General features: G+C 43.7%; 1 protein-coding gene across 1 annotated transcript in view; it reads right to left on the bottom strand.

Annotated features, from left to right (window-relative positions):
• IRF2 (interferon regulatory factor 2) overlaps positions 1 to 13,784 on the bottom strand; it is a 40,837-nt gene extending 27,053 nt beyond the window's left edge. Inside the window, exon 1 of the mRNA XM_033159771.1 lies at positions 13,123 to 13,784. The gene's annotated coding sequence lies outside the window, so the exon portion shown is untranslated. The remainder of the gene's footprint in view (positions 1 to 13,122) is intronic.
• Positions 13,785 to 25,673: the final 11,889 nt, after the last annotated feature.

The raw sequence follows: 25,673 nt of genomic DNA, 5'->3' as shown, positions 1-25,673 counted from the left end.
AAGCGGCTTAGTCATGCTGGCCACATGACCCAGAAGCTGTATGCCGGCTTCCTCGGCCAGTAAAGTGAGATGAGCGCCGCAACCCCAGAGTCATCCGTGCCTGGACCTAATGGTCAGGGGTCCCTTTACCTTTTTTATGCTAATATTTCAAGCACAGCTTCTCCCTTTAGAATTCACAGAAGTTGAAGCTAAAAACAAATCAGTTCTTAAAAGACCATTTCATTAACCCCCTTTTAAGTGGTATTATAAAAGGACAGGGAGTATGTTTTCATTTCTGAGTAGAAATCAGAAAAAAGACACCAAATGTTTTAGTGTGGAACGTGCCTGAGCACAAGATTTCAAGTATCTGGGGTACAAGCTTCACAATCACAAGGTGTACTTGCTATTCATAGTAATCTTTGTTTTTGTAAAACTGTTCTTTGTAATCATAAGCAACGTCTATTTGCTCAGTGCAATAAAGGTATGTGGTATGTGATTAAAGAGTTTGTTTTATTACCCGGGCGGGGTTGTTCTAGCTGTTCATAAAAAAACCTCTCCTATTTTGTAACCCTCCAGTTCTCAGCATGATTAACCCATGGCTTTGGGGTACAGACATTCCCACCTACAGCTCACCTGTGCCTAGACAGATGATTGGAAATAAAGATGATCTCTTTAGAAAGTGAAGTTGCCCACCCCTATCCCTCTCTTCACCTTTAAGAACTTGGAAATCTCCCAAGCGCAAGACTTTCCAAATTGAGCATTTTGACATTTGTTTGTAGTTGCTCATTTGTGCTTTGTTTCTGTCACTCAAGCCCTGCTGTAATGTTGAGTTGCAAAGGTGAACACTCTGAACCACATCCAAAGGATAATAAAAACTCTTTTTTTTTTTGCAACTGCAAATAATAATAACAACAACAACATAATTAGCAGGAAATTACCATTACTTGGCTATTGCAAAAGCAGTGCCTGCCGCTGTAGTATTGAACCTCACAGCCCCTGGCTGTTTGTGCAAACTTTCTTATGAGTTTTATTTTCTGTTTGCCATGTGTGAATTACTTTTCTGTTGCTGTTTTTAAGTTTACATAAATGAAGTAGTAATACTCAGTCACATGTGCCAGGGGATATGTATGATATTCAGTGCCTTTAACTATTACAGAATGAGGCTATTGCCCCCCCCCTTAAAAGATGCTCAAAAATTTACACCGCATGGCATAAACCAGGTATGGGGAACCCTTTGTCCTCCAGATGTTGAACTACTATCCCCACCTGCCCCAGCAAGCAAGGCCAAGGATTATGGAAATCGTAGTTCGGGAACACCAGGAAGGCCAAAGGTTTCCCACACCTGCTATAAATGATTTAGTTTGGAGTTTTTGCGCACATATAGTAACTTATAGCCAATGCCCAATGTATTAATGTACCGGACAGCTATGGCTTAATTTCTGTTGGATCATGATACACAGCTTCATCTACCAGTGCATCTGCCTGTAACACCAGGGCAATAGCCCTACAGTGTTTATACTAATTACATCATGATAACCTAAGAACATAAGAGCCTGCTGGATCAGAGCAATGGCATCGTACAGATCAGAGCATCCTACAGTGTTTGAAATTAGCCAGGCGCATTTTGTGACGGGAAACTAGCCTTTTGCAAGGAAGCAGAGATGCCTAGCATCTCCATCCGGCTGGCAGGCATGGCTGCAATGCCGCACCAAGTCAGCTGGTCTGTGGGGCACATGGAGTTATACTAGTTATACTAGAGTAGGCTGCTTGCGATTACAGACTGGTGCTTTTAATTTTAATTTTAAGAAGTATTACAATGGGGAAGTTAACTGCGCAACTGTCACACATATGGCATGGAAAAGGGGAAAGTTCAGTCTCGTACATTGCAAAATTAATCCTTTTTGCAACTTGCCAAGGCAGATTTTGCCTGACAAGGTGTGCTGGACTTCCCCATGATGAAGCAGCTTCTCTATGAATGCAGCTTGTTCTACGGTTACAAACTCTTGATGTTACGCTTTGGGTTTCATCAGTGGAGATTTCTGCATGCGCTGATTGTGGGAATCAGGAGCTATGCTACAGTGTCACTTGGTGTGAGTAGGCGTGTGACTGGTAGCCACACACTCTTTGAGATTAGTTGCCCTTAGACATAATACCCACCTGATCACAAATGTAGCATTCTGAGAAGGCAGAATGCCTTGCAATCTTCATTTCTTTAAAATGTCAGTTCAACTTAATGAGACAGACCAGTTGTAACACCAACCCAGTGGGTGAGAAAACAAAACTGAAAGGAATTACTTGCTCCACGTTGTGATCTTAGAACCATACAAACGTGTGAGTAAAACAAATTTTTAAACTAGGGGTGGCAAGCCCTGGAAAAGCCTCCCCGTGCAATTCTTTCTGCCCCACCAAGAAGCCACCAATTTTAGAACTGGCAGTAGAAAAAAGTAAAGTACACCAGACATAGTGCAGGGTCTTTTTCAATTTTCCCATTATTTATTAATTACATTTGTATACCACCCTTCATCTGTATATTTCAGGGCAGTTCTTTACCTAGCTTAGCACTCGGATGAGGACGTCCTCATTTGATGCACAGATATCTGTGATGGCGCTGTGTGTCCTTTGTATGTGTAGACGTGTCATAAATTTGAAAATAGAAGAAACTAACAGTGTTTCTCAATATCCCTGCTGCCACCCCCACCTTCAAACATCACCTAAAAAATTACTGGGGTCTCAGTGGACTACTTAGTAAACTTTTTTCCCTTCTAAAAATCAAAGCACATGCCTAATTTATATTTTGGTAACCACACCCTTACCTTTCTAATGCGATGGATGTGCCTGCTTTTGTGAGCAAAGCTCTGTGAAGTCACTCAGTCACTGTGTCATCTCACTTTCAAGTTTGGTCACTGGAGTCATCGCTGTCACTGTCTTCATTATCTTTAGTACTGTTTATTTGAAGAGTTTTATAGGTTGGATATTTGATTTTTAAAAAAATATTTCCTGTTTATTTATATTATCAGTATATGTGTACTGAGTTGTTTTGTTTTGGGGCCCATGGCTCTTTGTCGATTTAAGAGTCTTTGGCTCCTTATTTTTATAAACCACTTTTGGATATTGTATATAAAGAAAGTGGTCCATACATGGTTAAATAAACTTCTTGGATTTCTTTCAACATTCTGTTTTCAACCACCAATCAATGATTTATGGCCGATGACTATCCTGCCTACTGCTCTGACAACTAGGCCTCATCTGCACTATGTGTTTAAGGCGGTCATCGGCATCTCTTTGTCTCTCGAGACAATGAAATGTGACTCGGAGGGTGAAGTCAAACTGCTGCACTAGCAGCACCCAAATGACATTCCTGGGGCGCAAGCCTGGGCACTGTGTATGGAGGTCCTGGGTTACCCAGACAAGAAGACCTCCTCTTGGCCTCAGAGCAATACATTAGACCAGGGGTCTGCAACCTTTAAGACACAAAGAGCCACTTGGACCCGTTTCCAAAGAAAAAAAAAAAACCTGGGAGCCGCAAAACCATTGCGACATTTAAGACAAATATAACGCTGCATATATTGTTTCTTACCTTAATGCAATAATAATAAATAACGTATAGGAGCCAATGCAAAGTATAATTAGTAAAAACAACAAGAATAAGTTCTTACTTTTTTGCATTGACTCAGGGGCATACCCAGGATCAAAACTGGGGGGGGGGGGCAAGCCATGGTCCTTCAGGTTGTGACATTTCAGCACGGAAAGGCGAATGAAACCAAAATTTTAGGGAAATTATATATAATTATAGCAGTGCTTTATTACAGTAGTTATTACAATTATTTGCTTGTTTTTTTAAAAAAATTTATTCTAGTTACATGTCTTATACCAGGGGTGGCCAACTCCCAAGAAACTGTGATCTACTTTCAGCAGTGATCTACCCCCGTTTTTTGGGGTTCAGCTCAAAGTTGTTTTGGGGGGTGTGGTGGGTGGGAGAGAGGGCTTCCCCCTCTAAGATAGGTTGGCAAGCGAATTAATAACGAAAGAAAAAGGGGGGTGGGAATGGAAAAGTGGGGTGGAAAAATATAAATTGGGGGTGTGGTGGGTGGGAGAGAGGGCTTCCCCCTCTAAGATAGGTTGGCAAGCGAACTAAGAAAGAAAGAAAAAGGGGGGTGGGAATGGAAAAGTGGGGTGGAAAATATAAATTGGGGGTGGGGTGGGTGGGAGAGAGGGCTTCCCCCTCTAAGATAGGTTGGCAAGCGAATTAATAAAGAAAGAAAAAGGGGGTGGGAATGGAAAAGTGGGGTGGAAAATATAAATTGGGGGTGGGGTGGGTGGGAGAGAGGGCTTCCCCCTCTAAGATAGGTTGGCAAGCGAATTAATAAAGAAAAAAAAGGGGGTGGGAATGGAAAAGTGGGGTGGAAAAATATAAATTGGGGGTGGGGTGGGGTGGGGAGAATATCTATTAAAAATATGTAGTAGTTTAAAAAATAAAAATAAAGGGGGGAAATCTTTTTCTTCTTTTTCCTTTTTTTGAAAACAAAAACAAAAGGGGAAGAGAAAAGAAAAAGGGGGGGTAGAGGGAGAAAAGGGTAATAATAAAAATTCAAATAGAGTGGCTGCAGCAGCTGTGGGGGGTGTTTGTTTATTTTTCGTTTGTTTGTTTGTTTTAAAAATGGGATTTCTCCCCTTGGATTAAAAAAGGAGGGGAGGAAAAAAAAGAGAGGGGGGTGGGAGAGCAAGGCAAAAAGCCAAAAAGCAAAAAACAGGTTTTTTTGGGGGGGGAATCGCGCCAGGCTCTGCAGCGCGCCGGCCTCGGGGCTCCGGGCCCCCGAGCCACCCTTGGGGCCATCGTTGAGCATGTACACCGCCCGCAGCGAGCGCTGGCGAAGCACCGGTTGGCGGAGGTTTCAGAAGCAGCCCGGACGTTTTCGCCGCCGCCGCCCGGCCTTCCTGTTGCACGGCGGCGCAGGAAGGCTCCGAGTCCCGGCCGGGCCCCCGGGCGCCCCCCGGATCCCGCTGCCAAAGAGGCGTCGGACGGCGAGGCGGAGCAGCAAAGCCAGGCGGAGGCGGCAGCAGCACCATCCGGCGACCGACGCCGGGAAGGTCCCCCGCCCGCCCGCCTCTCCGGGGGCGGGGAAGGTGCAACGGAGCCAAGCCCCACAAGGACACCCCAGCTGCCCGCCGGGCCCGACACTCCAAGGAGGGAAGCGGGCAGGCGCGGCGGGTCAGGAGGACGGCGCGGCGGGCGCAGCCCAGGCGGGCCAGGAGCGCAGCGCAGTGCCCCCACCACTCCGCGCCACCTCCGCGCCCCAGGCAGCCGCCCCGGAGCCGAAGGAGGAGCGCCTGTTGCGCGCTCACAGTGGCGGGCCACGGCGGGGACGGCCCTGCTCCGCTCCGCCAACTGCGCTGCCGCCGTCGCACCAGGCCCCGCCCCCGCGCCTCCCCCCGGCTGCCCCCTCCCTCCCTCTCTCTCTGCCCCCTGCAAACCGCCCCTCCATCGCGGGCAGGGCTGGCGCGTCTTCCCTCCGGCCGAGGAGTTCTCAGGCGCAGTGCCCCCACCACTCCGCGCCCCCTCCGCGCCCCAGGCAGCCGCCCCGGAGCCGCGGCAGGGCCGCGAAAGAGCCGCATGCGGCTCCAGAGCCGCAGGTTCCCTACCCCCGCATTAGACACACCAGCTTAGCCGCAGGAGTTTCCTCATCTGCACTATATGTTTAAGATGACATCATACCACTTTTAACAGTCATGGCTTTTCCCAAAGAACTGCAGTTTGTTAAGGCTGCTGAGAGTTGTTAGGAAACCCCTATTCCTGTCACAGAGCTACAATTAACAACACTGGGTTTACTTCCGTGAGGGGAATAGGGGTCTCGTCACAACTCTCAGCACTCTTAATAAAGATTTTTTGGGTGGAAGCCATGACTGTTTAAAGTGTTATCATACAGCTTTAAATGTACTGTATAGTGCAGATGGGACCCTAGTGTAGACCACTATTTCAGAAAATACGTAGAAGGAAATTAGTAGACTGCACCAGCATCTTACAATGAAAATCACAGCTCCTAGGCCAGAATCTTGTTAGTCTATTTGATAATCCAGCCCTGGTTTAAAAGGCATTGATCTCCATTATCATAAAAAATGAAACACAGGAACAGCCAAGAACAGATATGCTTGACTGTACAACCTTTTTGCAGACCACAGAACAGAGTTCACAGACCACAGTTTGAGCATCTATTTCTGTATCATTTTTATTTTTTAGCTTCATAATCTGATATATCTTTGCAAAGAAAAAAGTCAGTATGCAAATGATTGCACAAATAGTATTCTATAGTCTCTCTGGGGACAGTCTTTGAACTTGCGGACTTCTTTTACATAAGTGGCGCATTTCATATGGCTACTCTTAAAATGTAGGGGGTGGGGACTTTCCAAAGTAGTTTGTGGCATGGCATGGAAATCTAATGTTGATACAAAAACACAAGTTTGTTTTTCTAAACCCACTGGCCATGTACAAAACCCTGGACATGCCACAAGTATCTTTTCAGCCCCCCCCCCAGTCTATTAGTTTCCCCTTTGTACAGAGATCACACATTCAGAATTGTATTGGTAGCCCTGTACCTCCTCCCCATTCATAAGCAGCATGGCAAAAGTGCCCTTAAACAGAAAACAAAACTCATAAGCAGCATTTGGCATTACAGCAGTAGGCAGAGTTTTAACAAATCATTGATGCTAAGAGTACCTTACTGTAAAGAACATCATGTTTAGAGCACATTTTGTTCTTGTTTAACACTGGAAGAATGACTCATGCTTACGAAGTAGCAAACTCAGGCTGTGCTCCGAAAAGCACTTGTGCCAGTAAAGCACAGCAAACATCAATGCAGTTTGGAAGCTGCAAGGGTTTCTAAAACTGCAGCCCAGCAGGCTAATAATGCACAATATGCCACAACAAGAAAAGTCTCTCTGGATGGAATGAGGCTTCTGCAGCTGGAGACTTTTGAGGATCAGTGCTCCTCTGAGTAAACCCATTGTGACTAGAATCAACACGACTCTGGGGTTGCGGCACTCATCTCGCTTTACTGGCCAAGGGAGCCAGCGTACAGCTTCCGGGTCATGTGGCCAGAATGACTAAGCCGCTTCTGGCCAACCAGAGCAGTGCACGAAACACTGTTTACCTTTCCACCAGAGCGGTACCTATTTATCTACTTGCACTGTGACATGCTTTTGAACTGCTAGGTTGGCAGGAGCAGGGACTGAGCAACAGGAGCTCACCCCATCGTGGGGATTCGAACCGCCAACCTTCTGATGGGCAAGCCCTAGGCTCTATGGTTTAACCCACAGTTGCCACTCACCACATCTACAGTGGTGCCCCGCTAGACGAATGCCTCGCTAGACGAAAAACTTGTAGACGAAGGCATTTGTCTAGCGGGAGGCTGCCCCGCTAGACGAAAAAGTCTATGGGGCTGCCTTGCAAGACGAATTTTTTTCGCCTAGCGAAAGCGCGGCTGTCATTGCCACTTCGCTAGACGAAAAACCCGCTAGACGAAAAAATTCGTAGAACGAATTATTTTCGTCTAGCGCAGTGTTTTTCAACCTTTTTTGGGCAAAGGCACACTTGTTTCATGAAAAAATTCACGAGGCACACCACCATTAGAAAATGTTAAAAAATTTAGCTCTGTGCCTATATTAACTATATATAAAGTGATTTTTCAATTTTTCCCACGGCACACCAGGCAACATCTCGCGGCACACTAGTGTGCCGCGGAACGGTGGTTGAAAAACACTGGTCTAGCGGGGCACCACTGTACTTGAAAGTAAATGTTGCTAAATTAAACAAGAGTCACTTCTCTGTCTACATGCAAGTAACACAAACCCGTATCTAAAACCTGACTATAGTTCTACATGCAAGTGAAAACAACAGTCATAGTTTTCAATCTATATCCAACTCCATGCTACTTTGTGGCATGAATGATCCAAGTTTTCGAAGGGTGTCTCACAACACCCTTATGTCCTAAAGGGAACTCTGAATTTGGTGTGACTTTCAGATGCAGGTGTATCCTTCTGATTCTCCCTCACCGCAAAGCAGGGGTGTCTAACCTGTGGCTCTCCAGATGTTGCTCTTCAGGCTATAACTCTCATCATCCCTGAACATTAATGGGCCATGCTGGGTGAGGCTGATGGGAATTGGTTGGGAGTCCAACAACATCTGGAGGGCCGCAGGTTGCCCACTACTGCTTCCAAAAGTAGCAAATTACCTGAGATGTGACTATATGATCTATCTCCAGGAAGGAAGGGGTTTTTAACCAGGTGGCCAGAGAGATTGCATGTTAAAATAACATGCTTCTTTCTCCCCACAGAGCAGTGTCTGGAGGCACCTGATAAGGGGTCCACACATTTTTGCTGGCTTTGGTAGCCGTCTACCAACTGTACTGTTTTTAATGGTGTTTTGGGTTTTATTGTAATGTACACCACACTGATATTTTACGAGATGGCAGCTAGAGCTGAGCAATGTCTGGTTTTTAACATCATAATATATCACCAGCTAAGCATCATGATATACCAATATATCACGATGTCTGAAATAAGGATGTAAGTATGTAGAGGCAAACAGGGTAATGTCCTGGCTGACTTAGAACCACTGACTTAAGAGCAATACTGCAACAATACTCAGTAGAACTTAGAGCAATACTGTCTCCCTCGTCAGGGGAAGGAACTCAACATGGGGAACATGGCAAGTGAAACTGTGGACCCCCTTGACCAGATACTCATACTAGTTGCTATCTGTAATTAGAATGCTGAAAATATGCCCTCAAATTAATCGGGACTATTATTAAATTGAGATGGGAAGGGGAGACACAATACATCCCCAAGTAATGCTTTTGAACACAGTCCATGGTGTTATTTTAAAATGGCCATTCTTCAATACAAGCACAATTTCTGCCCCAAGAAATGTTGCGCCATTACCGGTGTCAGTTCTACAATATAGGAAGTGTATTTAACTGAAACTTGTCCCAGTGTCCACATTTATTTTGAGAATATGGGAAGAGCCCTGTCCAACCAGGCCAAAGAGCCACCAGGTCCAGCATTCTCTTCCCCCAGTGGCCAACCAGACACCTACAAGAAAGCCACAGCAGAACAATATGCCTTATCCTCCATGAATTTGCCTGATCCCGCTTTAAAGCTATCTATGGTAGCGGTCATCACGATATCTTGCGTTAGCAAATGTTTGCCCTGAATCTCCCACCATTCAGCATCACTGGATGACCTGGGTTTTTAGAGGAGAAAATGCTCTCCACATCACATATTTTATAAACCTCTATCATGTCCCCTGTTACTCATCTTTTTTTCAAAACCAGAAAGACCCAAGCATTGTAAGCTTTCCTTAGAGGGGAGTTCTGCTCTGCTTCCATGGTTGGAGGCAGTATTCTTCTGAATACCATTGGCTGGAAAATACAGGAGGGGAGAGTGCTCTTGAGCTCAGGTCCTGTTTGCAGGATTCCCATACCCAACATGTTGGCTATAGTGAGAACAGGATGCTAGCCTAGATGTTCTTAAGAGTTGCTCCAGCCCCTTGATCATTTTTGACTGCCCTTTTCTGGCTCAATATTGTGAGGTGAGATTAGAACTGTGGACAGTATGCTAAGTTTGGTCACACCAAAAGTCTGTAAATAGGCACTATAATATTGACAGTTTTATTTTCAAACAATTTCCAGAAAAGGAATTTGCCTTCTCCTCCAAAGCTGCAACACATGGCATCAACATTGTCACCAACCTATGCACCACTGCTAGTTCACATTCCATCAGTGTATATGTGAAGTTTTTTTTACCCCAGGGATCACTTTATACTGAACTGCATTTGCCATTTTAATACCCATTCCCCAGTTTGGAGAGATTCCTCACAATTGCTTTTTGTCTTTTAATCCCCCGAATAAAGTCTTAAGCAAACTTGGCTGCCTCACTATTCACCCTGGCTGCCTCACTACTCACTCTACCTCTAGATAATTTGTCAACAAGTTAAAAAGTACTTGTCCCAAGACTTTGGCTATGTTTATATTTGCATACTAACTGAGCTGGTATGAATATCTGAATCTTAAGAGTTAATGATAGGCCCTTTTCCTATGCGATCTCTGGGATCCAAGAGAACCAGACAGAGATTTTCAAAAATGGCAATATTTCCTCAAATCAGGATTTCTAGACTGCCCAATGCACAGGATGCCACTCTTTTGAAGGGAATTTGCTACAAGTTAGGATTAGGGAAAATCAAACTTGGACCAAACAAAGACTTAGAACACCAAAAATCCCCATGTTCCAAATAACCTTTAGAACAGGACTTCCTTACACTCAGTAAAAGTCAGTTGCACTTAAGTCCATTTGAAATTAATGGGGCTTAAGTTTGCTGTTTAAAAACTTGTTTCATTGATTTCAATGAGTGACTCTCACTGGAATTGAATTGTTGTGTTCATAATAATAATACTAATTTATTATTTATACCCCGCCCATTTGACTGCATTGCCCCAACCACTTTGGGTGGTTTCCAGCATATATAAAAACATAATAAAACATTAAGCCTTAAAAAGTTTCCCTATACAGGGCTGCCTTCAGATGTCTTCAAAAGGTTATATAGTTACTCATCTCCTCGACAGCTGATGGGAGGGCATCCCCCCCCCCCCTTCTCACATAGCCTAATCTTCACGCTGAGCAATTTTTGCAGACAAAGTACATTTTGATATTACAGGGCACACAACATAGCAACATTCATAGCCAATATACAGTGGTAACTCTGGTTGCGAACGGGATCCGTTCCGGAGACCCGTTTGCAACCTGAAAGGTCCGCAACCTGAAGTGCCATATCTGCGCATGTGCGCGGCGCGATTCGGCGCTTCTGCGCATGCACAAAGCGTGATTTAGCGCTTCTGTGCATGCGTAAAGCGCCGAACCCATAAGTAACCCGTTCCGGTACATCTGGGTTCGGCAGGTTCGTATCCCGCGACGAACGCAACTGGAGGTATGGCTGTACTTTTATGCCCCTCACTTGAATGGCTCTTTTGTATTCAGTGTCGTGATTCAGTGAAAAGTGGAAATGCAGGTTTACAGACTATCAAATTTTGATTCATGTAAAATTATAATGGCTTCCTGAAGTGTGGTAACCACTGCTGACTTCTAGCTGTCTCCTTAGAGACAGTCACATACAAGACATGCACAGAACTCTGTGCACACCAGGTTTTCACAAAAGACCTGCTCTGCACTGTGTGTGCCTGCACATGACATTTACAGCTAAATCCCAGTGAGCAAAGGGGCTGCCATGCCACAATCTAAGGTTGTTAGAACAAATCCTTTAAAAGTGGCAAAGCATAAACTGGAGTGGTAATGATTCTTGACTAATTAAACGAGAGTAAATAGACCATGTGGCACCATGAATTTACTAACTAGAGCTTCTGTTCTAAGTGCATGTACCTAAACAAAGTGACCAACAAAGGCAGCCATCTAGCTGTGACACTCTAGAACAGCCTTTCTCAACCTTGTGTCGCCAGATTCCTGAACTCCAACTCCCATCATCCCTGACCACTGGCCATGCTGGCTGGGGCTGATGGGAGTTGCAGTTTAGCAGCACCTAGGCCCACAGGTTCCCCAAACCCTGCCCTAGAATAATAACCATCCCTTGGCAAAAACAAAAAACGTCGGGTTCCAACCTATTCGGCCTGACTTCAAGCAAAAACGGGTAAGGCTAGCGCGCGAAAGGGGTATACTGTATCTGGTAGCCCTTGCACCAGATAAGCCGTGCTTCCTGGAACAAAATGCACCCAGTATCGCCTTTCTCCTCCCACGCCTCGAGCCGCAGAAGTATCCAGTGCCGCGTTCTATTGCCGCGAATCCGGCTCCCCATTGGCCAAGCGGAGGACACACGTCACGGCTTGACCCGGCCGCTGAGGCGGAGGAGAAAAGGAAGTGGCCGAGCCAGGCTTGTGTAACCAACAACCTACTTCGCGGGGGGGGGGTACACTTGTATTTGGGGGAGGCGGGGGCTCCCTCCGCCGCCGCTGGCAGAGTGGCACCTCCAGGTGTGTCCCCCCCCCCTCCAAGCGCCAGTTGCTAGTTAAGGGCGGGAAGTGGCCATTTCCTCCCTTTCTCTCCGGCTCCAGCCCAAGGCCGCCTCCCTGCCTGGTTCTTCCTCTTACATACAGCCTCTCGGGGAGGGGCAGGGGAGAGGTGGAGATGGCAGCCGCAAGGCCTCTGCGGGGAAAGGCAAAAAAAAAAAAGAACACACGGCGCCCTTCGGTACCAAGCACACGTTACGAAACCACCGAGCCCAATTCCCCCCTCCCCGGCCTCATTTCACAGCACCAAGTGGGAAAGGAAAAGCATAGGAAGGAGCAGCCGCAGGGCCCCGGGAGTCTCCTCTCTCGGCAAAGCGATTTCTACCAGAACGGGCCTTGCCCCGCCATGGCTGGGTTCAAAGTCCCCCCAGGTGGGAAGAGAAATCCTTCCCCAGCCCCCCAGCCCCGGTTTTATTCACAGCTCCCCTTCGTGCATTGCAGGGTTTGGGGCCCTCGCTCGCTCGCTCACCTAGCTTCCACGCCCGCGAAGAGGCTGGTCAGCTGCCAGAAATAATATCCGCATGGCCAACGTATCCCGGGATCGAAAACAACAAGTGTCCACCAGCTCAGCAGTTCCATTAGCTTCCCTCGTAAACCTCCGCGGGAGTTAAAATAAAGTTGCTTCCTCCGCACCCCCCAAGCAAGGTGCTCCTGGGCTCGGTTCAAATTCTGTGCTCCTAAATCCAGATTATTTTATCCCTTCCGCCCCGTCGCAATTGCTCCTCGCCTTTGTTTCTGCCGCTGCTATTTCTCGCCATCCGGCAACCCCCTAAGCAAACCGCCTGTTTCAGAGCCCCACAACCAGCGAGAGAAACGCGTCCTTCCAGCTGATCCCTTCCCTGCCTCTGCAAATCCAAAAGTGAAATTAAAAGCCCTGCATTCTCTTACCAGTAGCTGCACCTAAAATCATATGACCCGCAACGGCGCTGGCCTTTTATTTTTGTTTTCAATTAAGATCAATAGCAACATTTCTGGAAGCAAGCGTCTCAAGCGTGTGGGGTGGGGCGGGGAGAGAAACGCCTCATATGCAAAGGATTAATATATGGGTTTTTGTTTTTGTTTAAAAAAAATGCCTTACCAATAAGTTTGTTTCGCGTTATTTATGGCAGTTCCCTTCAAGGTTATCGCGGTTGCCAAGAGACGCAAAATGGAAAGGAAAACAGGCGGCTGCATAAATCGCGGGAGCAAAACTAAAAGTTATTCCCTCCTCCTCTGCTTTTGGCGGAGATCAGTCCAGATCGAAAGCAAAACAAGGGGAGGAAGCCGCGAGGAGCTGAGTCTTGGAAATCCCCCCTCCCTTCCTCCTCCTCCTCCTGCTCCTCTTCCAGGCCTGTTTGTGCAGAGAGCGAGAGAAGGGGAGGTGGGGGCTGGAAGGAGAGAAAGGGGTGCGGAAGTTTGCCGCAGCCGTTCATTGGCAGGCTCCGCTGCTTTCATCAGTTCTCAGAAAAGTCGATTTCATTTTCACTTCCCTCCAGCAACAGCGACATCAGCCCACGGCGAGCGGGTGGAAAGTGGCTGGTGGGGGAGGGGGGAGGCGGAAATAGAGGTTTCGGTTCCTCGGTAAGGGAAACCAGGGCTTACAAGCAGCCACTGCTTCCCCCCTCCTCCTCGTCTTCGCCTCCTTTTTCTGTGGTCGGATGCTGTATCCTGGGGACGGAATGGCGCCCGAGCATCTTCCAGAGCCTTGTGCGAAGAGACCCAAGGGGACGGAGAGATGCTGGATCCGACCTTGAGCGTTGCACGTCGTGTGTGTGTGTGTGTGCGTGTGTGTGTGCGCGCGCGCTGTGAAACCGGCGGCCTCTGGCAGAACAGGGAGATTCGGCTTGTTTCGTTGCTAAAAAAAGAGAGCCAAGTTTCTAGTTGTCATTGTGGAACAAACAATAACAGCCTAAGAGGCAGTGGCTGCTTATCTAAGCAAGGATTTCATAAGACAGGGGATACAATGCCACGCCACATGTATCATTTTCTTTTCTTTCTTCTGAATTTTTATTTATAATGAGGTTGGGGAAATAACCAGTGGGATTTTTTTGAGCAGCCAACCACTGTGAAACTCCTCCCTTTTCGTAAAGTCACTTCCTATATAGCATGTGCTGTTGCTGAAGAAACCACAGACCCAAATCCTTCTCTTGGGTGTAGAACCTTTGGTTCCAGGCCCATGCCTTGTGTTTCTTTTGGTGGTGGCATCCTGCCTATGGAATGCAATACCCAGGGAGGCTTGCCTAGCATCTACTCTCTTGTCATTTTGATTCCCGGCAAAGATCCATCTATTTTCCATGGGTTTTTAACATTTATTGAGTCTTTAATCCTCTTTCATTGATTATTGAGGGCTTTATTGTTTTTACTACTTCATTGCTATCATATTCCTTTTCATGGTTACTTATTAATACATAAATTCATAAATAACAATAATAACCTGCCCTGAAAATATTTATTGAAAGCCTGTGGAAAAAAGTGAAACAAACAAACATGTCTCAAGTTGGCTTAAAAGAATTAGGGAAATTAATTACCTAGCCAACTTAATTATTAAATTAGTCTTCCTTGCCTACAAAACTTTCAAAAGTATCTTTCAAAAGACTGGCGTCAGTCATAGAATAAAGCATTCACATCCCCCAAGTCAGCAGAACTTCCTGGCTGATGGTTTTTTATTTGTTTTGTAGCCCACTCCTTTTCTGAGATGATTCAATGACGTGTATGATTTCTGGCAAAGATGAACTGGAATTCAGACATTAATGACTCATTAAGCTCATTGCCTCTGTCTTCGCTGCTTCTTTTTCAGATGTAACTTGTAACTTCCACCTTTTAATCTTTGTTCAAAATGCATACCAAAAGCAAAACTTTGTGTCACACACCAGAGAAAAGAAAAATATTGGCAACCAGCACTGCAGCTTTGGAAGGTGGGGGGATATTGCTGACAAATACCGAAGTTACCGTATTTTCCCATGTATAAGACTGTTTTTTCCCCCTAAAAAATAATGTCCAAAATTTGGGGGCATCTTATACATGGATAGATCTCCCCCCATGCTCTTAAATCTGAATTCCCCCCAAATAAGGGGCATCTTATACATAGGAGCTTCTTATAGACGGAAAAATACGATAATTCAACTCCACCTGTTGCCATAATTCCCTTTTACAGATACACATTGACACATATATTACATTTTCAGTTTATCAACTTAGCTGAATTTAAAAGAGGTGTTTGGAGTCATAGCTCAGTGGTGGAGTATCTCTAGGTACAGCTGGAAAATATCCTGCCTGAAACCCTGGAGAGGTGCTGCTGTTCAGTATTGCTAAATAGTACTGAGCTAGAAAGACCAATGGGCCTGACTCAGCATAATACGTCTTCCTGTGTTCCTAAATAAAGGGAAATTAGGGAATTAACCAGCTTTGGTTCATTTAGGGTGCCAGCTGAAGACACTTTCTGCCAGGCCCAGTAGATCCTTGGCTATGTACTGAGTGATATACCGAATAGATGGAGATGGCTGTATTTCAAATAATGTTATAGTTCTTATTCTTTTACATTACTGTGTCATGCCCTCTGATCATGTGTGTTGAAGCGAGAGGGAATGCAAAATCCGTAAGTTAGAAATACACATTCAAAACCAACAGCAAAACATGCAACTCAGTTCAAAAACCACCTCTCCTAGATCTGAAGGTAAGAAGCAAAGCTGTGTGGTACCAGCATACTGATGACACTGCAGCCCAAACCTCCAGCTTCTGCCAGTGGTTTCATGTAGCTGTTAAAGAGCATAAGGGACAGTTGATCCCTGGGATCCAGTATCACCATCTAGAAAGGCTTCTCTAGAACATAAGGAACCACCACAGGACCAGGTCTTGTAAAAGCAACCCAGATAAGCAATCCAGAAGGACACCATAGCCAATGAAAGGTCCAGGAGAACTAACAACATAGCACTTCTTCAACCAATTCTCTTGCATAAATCCTCCACCAGGGGACCCAGGCTGTTCCTGTGCCAAAAGCCTGCCAAAAGCTGGATTGGAACAGATCCAAATAATTCATCATCCAAGACCATCTGGAGCTGAGGGGTCCCACCACCTGACCCATTCACCTTGCAGTGAAGCTTATTTTGGAAGCTTACAAACCCATCACAGTGAATGTCACTGTCCTTTATTGGTAATGTCAGCATGTTCTGGCACTTCTCTCAGGCCTCTAAAATCTTAACAGATAATTTTTACCATTCATCAAGTGTCTAATACTTATCCTAACAATAATTTTGACCTCATTCTAGTACCTTTCATATATCTTACTCTGTCTTAAAGGTAAAGGGTAAAGGTACCCCTGACCGTTAGGTCCAGTTGCGAACGACTCGGGTTGCGGCGCTCATCTTGTTTTACTGGCTGAGGAAGCCAGTGTACAGCTTCCGGGTCATGTGGCCAGCATGACTAAGCCACTTCTGGTGAACCAGAGCAGCGCACGGAAACGCCGTTTACCTTCCCGCCGGAGCGGTACCTATTTATCTACTTGCATTTTGACGCGCTTTCGAACTGCTAGGTTGGCAGAAGCTGGGACTGAGCAACAGGAGCTCACCCTGATGCGGGGATTGGAACCGCCGACCTGATCGACAAGCCCTAGGCTCTGTGGTTTAGACCACAGTGCCACCCGCATCCCCTGTCTTAGTTCACGTAATTACTAATGTACATAATTACCGGGGAATCCCTTTATAGGTTACATATATTCTGCAAGCTTCTATTTCAAAGACTGCATCACATCAGAAAATAATGTGCTGTGGCTTTGAGGAAGCTGCCAGAAAAAGTGGTTCTTCAAAACAGGAACCTATAAATTTGCCCTCTAGGCAAATTTAAACAAAACAAAACAAAACACGCACAGCAGGAATGGGGAACTTGTGGGCCTCCAGATTGGCAGTGCAGGGCTGGGAGAAATTGTTAATAAATTCTGTTCTGACACAAATACATCTAAGTTTTAAAGTCCTGATAACTTCAAGAATAATGGCAGTATCCTGGTGCCATCTTCAAAACCTGGAAACAAGAAAATATGCAGGCCATGCTTTTAACAACAGATCACACGTACAGATCCTGAAAACGAACAATAGGTATTTTGATGCCTAAATGTAGTAAAGGGAGGCAGCAGTAGATTTCATTATATTTTCCCTCATAACCAGGGAACCATTTTATTGGGTAAGGAATTAAGAAGCAGTACTCGCTTGTGATACAAATATGTTACATTAAGGTATTTAAAGACAGACCATTAGGAACTTAACAATTTACTGGTAAGTATGTTTCCTTGGAAGCAATTCTGACTGTGTTCAGTGGGACTTACCTCATGGCAGAAAAAGAGTAAGGCCTTTGAGGAGAAGCTGTGTGCCCAGGAGGTCTATGCCGATTCATAGATGTCTGTCTTCCCACTTCCATGGGATCCTACTGTTTTAGCTTGTCTGTGTTGTAAGTCCTAAAAAGCCTGAAACAGTTCTTGTCAGACTCATAGATCCCCCCACCCCGGCAAACAGTGACATGGATCAGTACATAGAATACCACTCTATCATTTGTCAGATGAAACTAAGAGTACCTCTTTTATTAGATGAAGACATCCCAGGAAAAAAAGGTATAAGTTAGTATGGTGTAATGGTTACAGTGATGGGCTGGGACTTGGGAGGCCGAGTTTCAAACTGATTGTTAGGCGTGAAACAACTTGGATGATTGTGACTAAATATTAACATCAGATGAGAAGAATGGAGTCTATTGGGGAAACATAAAACAGATGGAAGCAGTATAGAAACAATATATTTAAAAGTTATGAAGATTACTGAAATGAGAAGAAAAAATATTTAAGAAAAAAAAGCTTGAGGAAATATAAGGGATACACATAATAACCATTCTGACAGGCTTGGAAAATGATAGAACGCCCATATGACTGTTGGCTTTTGAACTAGTCTGTGGTTGGTTCGGTTTGTGGGTGAAAGGCCTGATTGGACACTGAATGAGGTTCTGAAATCAATTTGGCAGTTAGAAGCTGTCTAAGTGGCTCTATGAATCAAACTGCACCCTAGCAAAATTGCTGCCAAGAATATTGAAGTTCTATAGTAGCCTGAACCATTTTGAATCTCTGCTCCCTCCTTAATTTTATCCAATCTGTATTTTCTTTACATGAATTTTAATATCAATTACTTAATTATCTACTTTTTTATTATTCTGCTCTTCAGCCAAAAGAGGCTTCCACAACAACTAATAGATCAATAGAAACAAGACAGCACAAAAGGAAAAGGGATATGCTTGTCTAGGGATGAAGAAATTTGATTCAGCTTTCATTTAAAGGTCACACCGAAGTCACACATCCCAAAACAATATGCAAACCAAAACACAAGTATCCTTCAATATTCACACCTCTCTGAATTTCGCAATGTAGTTCATTATATTAATATGTAAATCAAATATAAAATTTGGGGTAAACAGGCTTTTCAAAAATGTGTGTATTAGGCAAAATTGCATACCAAAATGTATATAGCAGGATAAATTTGCACTAAACTGCTGATGAATTGTATATAAGGACTTACCGGTAAGTGAGAAACCAAAAGAAACCAAAACTGATGGACTTGACCATCCCTACCCTTGTGGGGAGAAATGTAGGTGACCTACCTTGTTGTCTAAAGGGCTTTTCATCGGATAAAATGAGAGGAAGGAGTAGGAATGGGGAAGAAATTAATTTCAGGTTGCATTTAAAGATAAACCTGCCAAATCTATGTTTTCTGAAACAAACCAAAATGCAAAAATCCTTTGAAATTCACACTTCTCTGAAGTTCTGCAGCCAAGCAGTGTGTACAAAAATAAATGTGATGCATAAATTAGTGGATATAGCATAGAAAAAATCCATTAGATTAGGGAAAATTGTTCTCCAAAACTGTGTACATTAGAAGAAACCCACACAAAAATGCAGATAAATTTTCATGAGGAATAGTTTTTTGAAAATTGCCAGCTGATGTGGAAATGTAGAGAACTGAACTTAAGAATGGAAAAATGAGAAACTGAGAGGAACAAAAATTGGCAAGATTTGTCTACCTCTAGGAGGGAGAACTATGTATGATGATTAATATAATGCAATAACTAATTATATAAAATCGTAAAAGGTGGGTGTTTGTGCTGTACCACCTTTCTCCGCAACTGCTTGACTGATTCGGTTCAAATTTGGACACAACGTTCCATGGGCACATGGGAAGGATCTTACGTAGTTAGATTGCAAAAATAATACACCTAACCCAGGTAAAAAAAGTGTCCTCCAGTGGACGGAACACAGCATAACACACTAAAAACGTCTCAAACCCCTCCTCCTCCTGTTACTACGTCACTACCTCCAGCCAATAGAGGGGCACACTGCTCACAAACACTGCTGCTGTCTCCGGCGGCAGCTGTAGACCCACGCAGGCAGGAACAACCGTTTGTGCAGTTGGCGGCCATGGCTCCATCAGGTGGGGAGGAAAAGCAAGATGAAACATCGCTTCCACCATCTGCGGTGTTACCTCGGCCACCTACAGAGCCAGGACGGGTGGAAACGGCACACTCAAACCTTTCAAGTTTCCAACGCAGCCTCCACTTACAAAACAGCCAGGGCGGGCGGAAACGAAACTTACCGTCATTTGCAGCAGCGGCAGTAGTGGCTGTAGAGCCAGCTGGATAAGCAGCAGTTTTCGACGATGCCTACACTAACAAGACGGCCGTAGTGCCTGCGGAGTCGGCCGCAAAAAAAACTTTGGTCATTTCCGGGACTCCATCTCCACTGAGAGGAGAGTCTGGATGCCCGGAAACGAAATGACCACCATTTATGGCGGCGCCTAAAGCATCTGCAGAGCCAGTAAGGAAACCACGCATCCTCAACTTCAACAAGAAAAAGTGTCGGTAAGCATACACTTCCACTTTTGCACTGCACCTCCCTTTCCCATTTCACCAAATCAGCCACAGCAATATGTGGCCGGCCCAGCTAGTAATAACATAGAATTTATAAGAGAAACAACATCCTGCCTGAAGTCTAAATAAACATACCTCTTTAACCTTTCCTTTTCTTCCTTTGTAAGGGAATACAATGGAGTAAGAGAGACTGAATTAAAATACTTCATTTGGAAAAGATATGTGAAAATAAATATGTCAAGGCCCTTCTTAAAGAGTAGGAGGGACTGGGTGGCAGAAATAGCTGCAGGTGGTGACCTACAAAGATAAAAGTATTACCAAATAAAGCAGGCACCCCCAAACTTGGCCCTCCAAATGTTTTGGGACTACAACTCCCATCACCCCTAGCTAACAGGACCAGTCAGGGATGATGAAAATTGTAGTCCCAAAACATCTGGAGGGCCAAGTTTGGGGGTGCCTGAAATAAAGAAAATGGAAATGTAAGAACAAGAAGCACTCAGGGGTCTATGAAGAATGTACAGGTAAAACTAATAATCTGGAGCAACAGGATGCAAACATTTCAAAGTTAGATTTTAAAATCAATGCAATGAAGAGAGGAAGCCAATGTAAAGAGGTTAAAAAAAGCAATATGAGAATGAGACTTTTCAGTGGTGGCTCCGCATTTGTTGCTCTCCCTGGGGAGACTCACCCGGCTCCATTGTTACATATCTTCAGGCACCAGGCAAAAACATTTGTTAGCCAGGCCTTTGGCTTTTAACTATCTATGGGCTTTTGGAGTGATTGGGATGCTTTTAATGTATTCCCCCCTACTTTTAATGTATGTATTTTTTGTGAGTTGTTTTGTAAGTTGCTTTGAGTTGCTATGGCAAAAAAGTGACTAACAAATTAAATTAAATAAATAATAATAATAATAAATAAAAAGGGGGAAATACTGTCATATTTATAAGCAAGATAAATGTAATAAGCTGCAGAGTAAACAGAACAGAGTAAGGTCACATCCACACCATAAATTTTAAATGAATTTAAAGCACTTGGCTTCACCCAAAGAATCCTGGGAACTGTAGTTTATCTCTCACAGAGCTACTATCCATCTGTCTCAAGAGACAATGGAGTGCACCTCCGGGGGTGAAGTCAAACCGCTGTGTCATCAGCACCAAAGGGAACTCCCCAGAGGTCCTGGGCTGCCCAGACAACAATGCCACAAATAAATAAAAATGCAAGTATTTAAGCACTATGCTTTCTTTGCTGCAATTAAGTAAATTTGTATAAATCCTGAAAAGGCACTGGACCAGGAAACATTTCCTAACTTTCACTCCATAGCACCGTAGTGGAAATATTAACTCTATGATTTCCCTGGACGATCTGAAGATTTCTATATAAAATGGCTCTCTCAGACTCTAAGCTAAGGTGGCAAAATTCTGTGCTAACGCCATTAAGATTCGGTCCACCCAAATTAGTGGCACCCAAACTATTTTATGACAGAGTTAGAGAAGAAACCGATTTATTATTTGATGTAGTTCATTTATCTGATGCAGTGTTAATACCCAATTATTATTCTTACATAATGAATTAATGATGATAGATCCTGTCAGACTAAATTCTTAGAATATATTTTAGATTGTATTTCTGATCGACACTATGTTTTAATATGTGTGTGATGGTCATTGACCATAATAAATTTGATTTAATTCTATGTGGGAGGCAAGGCTATAAATCCTGATTTCTCTGAAGATGTATACCAACCCTTGCAAGTGTGGGTGGGAATTAGTATTTGAGATCTCTATCTCTATCTCCCCTCCCATCACAAATTAAGCAACCATCTATTTATTAAATGTGAATTTGCAATATTATTGAACAGTTTGAGATTATTTACCTAGATATTAAGGCTACATACACACCATGCATTTACTGGGAACTTTAGTTTACTCCTCACACAGCTACAATTTATGGCACTCTCGACATTCTACAGTTCCCAGGGTTCCCTGAGAGAAACAACGTACTTATAACATATGGTGTATACACAGCTTGTAGCACAATCCTTTGTTATGTTTATTCAGAAATAAATCTCCCTGTGTTCAGTGGGACTTATTCCCAAGCAAGTATATATTCTAGATAATACTTCAATCAGGATTTGTTGGGCTCTTCAGTTTTTACATCAGATACTCTTGAGCAGCTTTCAGCCTTGGCATATTATTTCATTATCTCTAGTGACACCCTGTGGCAATGATCTGGTGCCCACATAGCACATTCTAATAGTGTGGCTTGAGATGATACAATAGTGAAATTCCTTTGGACCATTGCTGGTGTTAGTTCTATAAAAACCATCAGTCTATAGGGAGTTTTACAGCATAACCCAACAAAGAAGAGGCCCCTGTCCCAGGTATACATAATATTTTTTTATCAATGCCATGTAAATTCAAGTTGCTGGACTAGCAAAAGTAAATGAAAATATTTTAGTTGGGTTTACCCTCACTTCCAAGTACATCTGGATTCCAGGATTAAGTCACACATCAAGTAAATAAATGCATCTGGGGGGCCCTATAGCCAACCCTGATGTAGCCTTGCAGCATGTACCATTAATATGGGCAGTATTGTGTGAAATCAGCTTTCATACACAATTCTAGCCTGCAGTCCTCAGCACACATACTGGCAGGGAATAAACATTCAACATGGTATGACTTCAGAGTAAGCATTCATAGGATTGCACTGCAAAGGGACCAGATTAAGAGGTAAAATCAAAGCTGCCATTATACTTAAAACGGATACTGTGTAAAATCTTGGTTGATTCTGCAGGACATAAGGACACTTAGAAGACTCCTTGGAGAAGTCAGTCGGAGATCTGGACTGAAAGGAGGTTGTGGAACTCCTTAATTGGTGTCTGGAGGCAATTTTGGGGTGGATGAGGTAGACTTTGCCTTTGATACTTGAGAACTATATTTTAGGAACCACCCTGTTGTTGTGACTATTTGTTTTGAGCAGTTTTTTTATATTAGATTGCCTTCAACATAGTGCTAAAGTGAACATTCCATCAACGTAAGGATTTGTTCTTGTGCAATGGAACATTCTCTTCCTCTACTCCCTCTGTACACCCCCTGTATCAATTTTGGGGGTTGTCCCAACTTTTCAGGAGCAGATATGGGGATGGCACAGGATGCATGTGAGGAGAGAAGGGTGGGGGGGAGAGAATCCTGTTTCTTGCATTAGCACTAATCCTTTAGTGCAAATATTTTGTTGAGTTCCGTTCGTTGGCTCTGGCGTGGCCACAAGTGGGGAAGAAGCAAAGTTGAGAATTTACTGCATGCTGCCTGTTTGTCTTAACCACTGTTAAAACTATGGTTTAACATGATACGTGAACAATGTCTCTTTTGCCACACTAAATTACAGGTAGAGTGACATTAAAGAGGAACAATACTTTTGAGGCCAACTCATTGCCTGAAATGGAGGTTGCATTGCTGTTAATAGTTCACATCTGTATTTGGCAAGTGTTCTTTAAATTTTACCTGCAGAACATTTTTTTTCTATGTGGGTTAATACAATTATCTATACACTTTAAGCAAAGGCACATGACCGAGAAACTGGAACTTTTAAGACGTTCTAAGTGTCTAGGTTTTTTTATATATATATAAAGGTAACCAAAGCTAGTTAAACAGTGCACATGGTTTATTAGTTTTTCATACAGGAGTTAAGACAGTCACAGTCACACGCATAAATTAATCTAGTAAGTTAAACCTTTGCCAAAAATCTTGTTTGCAATGATGGGTAGTTTCAGATATTGCTCTCGGTATTAGTTTATTCTTTTTAAAAGATTCATGCCTCTAAGCAAGAGACATAGTCAACTCTTCTGAATAAATTAACTGATTTATTTAGCTGACCATAAGTTCAAATGTATAGAAACTATTGCATATTATGCCATTTGAAGCACACTGCTGTGCTTGCTTCTCAAAGTTCAGTGTTATTTGGCAGGTGGTGAGTAGGTGGATGGATCAAATCCAGGAGCCCCCAGGGCTGAGTAAGGGCACCAAAACTTCAAGAAACATTGAAGTGTGGATCTGCGACTCAATTCTAAACAGCCATGATATGCACATACACCAATGAATGCTGTATTCTGTCCCACTTGCTCCCATTTTCTATTTTGCAGTTGGCAAATCTTATATGCATGCAGAGCCTATTTCTGCACATTATCTCCCATCAGATCAAGGTGAAAGGTCTCAACCCGAAACGTGCACAGCTAGCTGAGTTATACTCACGATAATTTCTCTGATGCAAGCATCACAAGTTAACTAACACAAGCTTTTATCCATGCCTGAAGACATTCACTATCATGCTAATATTGAGCACAACATGCACAGGCACAGCAAGCCTTGGCTCATATGCTCCCTACATGGCAGAGGAGCTCAGATGCTTTTTCTTCCACTTTTAGTTAGACCCAGAATTGTGTTTGACACTAACTACAAATAGTTTAATGCAAGCAAGCTTCGTAACCCATGGTTTGAAAGTTGGCATAAGTAACATTAGCTAAGCTACAGGTTGCCAATTCAGTGATGCAACAAACCCATTAACAGAAAATGGAAGCAAAGGCTTCTAAACTCTTCCTCCTGACCATGTGCAAAAGGAAGTGCTTGCAAAAACAAGGCTCACTGAACGCACCTCGTGCCTGCTTGCGCATGTTGTGCAAAACCATGGTTTAGCATAAATTATAAACTACCATGTTGCCCGTACTTACTTATTTGTAAGCCTACTTGAAATCTACAGAAGTTCATATTGAGTGAAGGAGGATGAATAGCATTACGTATCAAATGTGCAAACCTAGAAAGTTATCCCAGAGTGTGATCATGGTAGACCCTGTGGGAAGTCCTGGGTAAAAATAAGAGAAGCAAAACATCATGGTTGGAGTATACTACAGACTGCAATGCCAAGAAAGATTGGGAATAAATTCCCTGAAACAAATTACAGGCGTTTCAAATATGCAATAATGCTTCAAATGCCCTGGTATCTGGGGGGATATGAACTCTGCTAAGCACAGATCATTCAACAAATTTCTGACACGCCTTGCTGAAAACCACCTCTTTTACAATGTGGAGGAAGCAGCGATGGGTTGGTTATCATTGACTAGATCTTAACCAGCAGGGAGGAGACTGAAGTAGTGAGAACTTCAGGGGAAAAGTAACTACTGTATGTAATGCTGACATTACATATGGAAAGGTGGAAGAAAGCGTACTAAAACTTGTCCCTTTCATTTTGGGAAATATGTTTTTCATGATCTCGGAGAAATGCTAGGTGGGATTCCATAGCTAGATATAGCACTGGGGAAAAGAGCCCCAAACAGGCACAAGTTGGGTTGTTGTTGTTTTTTAAAAAAGGAGTTACTAAGGACACAATCACAAATGATTCCAGATGAGAAAGAAAAATGGCAGATATCAAAAAAAGAATGTAGCTGCACAAAAAGCTGAGTAATAATCTGAAAATAGAAGCAACCTTAAAAGGGGGGGGGGGGGAGGACAGTTCACCAGGGACATGTAGCCCAAACTTTTAAGAGCCATGTCAAGAAAGCTAAGAATGAGCCAATACGGGCAGGACACGAAGTTGTAGGAAGAAAGTACCGGTAGTTAGGAATCTGCATGCTAGAAAGGGCTGAAGAAATATTTTATTCCAAGCTGAAGATGAACTTCTGTTTTACATACTTGCTTCTAACTCTTAGTATTTTAAAACATGCTTTTTTTTTTTAAGGGATCGGGATTAGGAAATAGGACATGCATTTTT

This window comes from Lacerta agilis, chromosome 9 (genome assembly GCF_009819535.1).
Source record: "Lacerta agilis isolate rLacAgi1 chromosome 9, rLacAgi1.pri, whole genome shotgun sequence".
NCBI lineage: Eukaryota > Metazoa > Chordata > Lepidosauria > Squamata > Lacertidae > Lacerta > Lacerta agilis.
This window is presented reverse-complemented; position numbering and strand designations above follow the sequence as displayed.